Raw genomic sequence first — 2,150 nt, 5'->3', positions numbered from 1 at the left:
AACACCACCACCTGAAAGTTCTCCTCCAAGCTACACATCATCCTGACTTGGAACTATATCGCCATTCCTTCACTGTCGCTGGGTCAAAATCCTGGAACTCCCTTCCTAATAGCACTGTGGGTGTACCTACCCCACATGGACTGCAGTGGTTCAAGAAGGAAGCTCACCACCACCTTCTCATGGGCAATTAGGGATGGACAATAAATGCTGGCCTGGCTGGCGACGTCCACATCCCATGAAACAAATAATTAAATATAATAACAGCTCATCTCAATTCCTGGCATTTCTAAATCCCACCAGTCCAACATAAGCTGAACAATTATTGCATGTTGTGATTGACGGTCTGATCTGTAAACTGCACTGTATCACAGATTGCTGACATTTGCTAACTGGAAGTGAGAACTGCAAAATCGGGACAGTAGTTCACATAGTCTGTCAGTGTGAAAGAATCAGGCAATGTGAGGTAATAGAATGTGTCTGTAAATGTTACACTCATATTGCTTTATATTTTTATATTGAAAATGAAAGTAATCATTTCGTGAAAATAGTGACATGTTGTCCAAACTTTGGTAGCCAGTTGTTTTTGTCTTGCACTCAGCAGGGCAATCCACAAGAATACCAATTTAAAGGAAAACAACAACTTTCTTCTGTATGAGAATATAGTTCTGATTGGTTGGCAAGTGAACTCTGATTGGGCGAGGCATTGCCATTCAGAATGCACCAGTTTATGGTAACTGACAGATAACTGCCCAGCTTTGTTTGAAATTTAAACCAGGCAGCTTGACTCTGATTGGTCAGGGCATTGCCCTGAGGAATCAGCCAGTGAATGCTGTCACTTATTTTGTTTAGCTGAAACTGGCACAATGTGTGTGCATGTTCTTTCTATCTGCAAAGAACAGGGCCCTGTGTATTAATATATGTAGCTTACAGTCCACACCAATGCACCACACTGCGAGCCCGACTGACAGTCTTAAATCGGTTGTCAGTGTAATTCTTAGCACACTGAGAATTATTTAGCAAATGTTGTCCTATTGTGGAATCACATCTCATGTTGGATACTGTGTTTTGAGTTTTGCAAGCACGGGTTGGTTGGGTAGGGCCCATTGCGAACAGCGGAAGGGACATGTTATTTGATACAATCCGCCAGTTTTGGGATGTACGGTCTAGAAACCTAGCATCACACTGGTATTGAAATTCATGTATCACGTTACTTATTTGTGTGATAGACAGGACGTCTCTTTTGCTTGACAGCAGCATCCTGTTAGTGGCGAACACCACACTTGTTGCTCCTGCATAGTAACAGCAGGAAATAGCGAGCTTCACCTGTTACTCAAATACTGGGGATAAATTACCCTTCCAGGGTAATTTGAGTAGACTGGGCACTTTTCAGGGCTCAAAATGACGGCCTTCAGCCCATTTATAAGTTTGTGTGATATACAGATAGAAATGATCTGATCAGTGGAGCCATTGTAGTGCAGGATGTCTTTGATTCGCCCTATTTCAGCATCAAGCTTGCATGGTGAGCAAATGGCTCAGCCCTATTTATGAGGTTGCCGATAAGACCAATCTTATAGCGCGTGGAACTGTAATAATCCCAACGCGTGCATTGACCAGTGAAGGTAGGTTTGTGGTAGACCGTGGTCGAAAACCACTTAGCAGATTTCTCAACTAGTACATCAAGGAAAGGGAGCTCATTTGACAGCTCCATTCCAAAGGTGAATTTGAGTGCAGGATGGAGCCCATGAAGACATGCAAGGAAGTTATTTCATGCAGCTGCGGATTCAAATATAGCAAACATATCATCTACATATTGGAAATATGCAAGAGGTCGGAGGTTAGGTGTCATTCCCTTAAAAACAGGTTTGTCATGGAATCCAACAAAGATGTTTGTGAGAGCTGGGCCTGGAGGGGATCCCATGGCAACACCAGCGATACATGGTGTCAATAAAACTGAACTCAACTGTGCAAGTTGCCGAGTTCAATGAATACTGATTCACACAATTGTGACGGGTCGAGATTGCCATGATATAGCACTGCAGGGCAAATATCTATGGCTTCCTGAAGTGGTACATTGGTGAATAGTCTAGCAATGTCAAATGACACATGGACACGGCATTGCTATCGATATGCAAGTCCTGTATGGTCTTCAC

Source organism: Heterodontus francisci, unplaced genomic scaffold (assembly GCF_036365525.1).
Source record: "Heterodontus francisci isolate sHetFra1 unplaced genomic scaffold, sHetFra1.hap1 HAP1_SCAFFOLD_1208, whole genome shotgun sequence".
Taxonomy (NCBI): domain Eukaryota; kingdom Metazoa; phylum Chordata; class Chondrichthyes; order Heterodontiformes; family Heterodontidae; genus Heterodontus; species Heterodontus francisci.
This window is presented reverse-complemented; position numbering follows the sequence as displayed.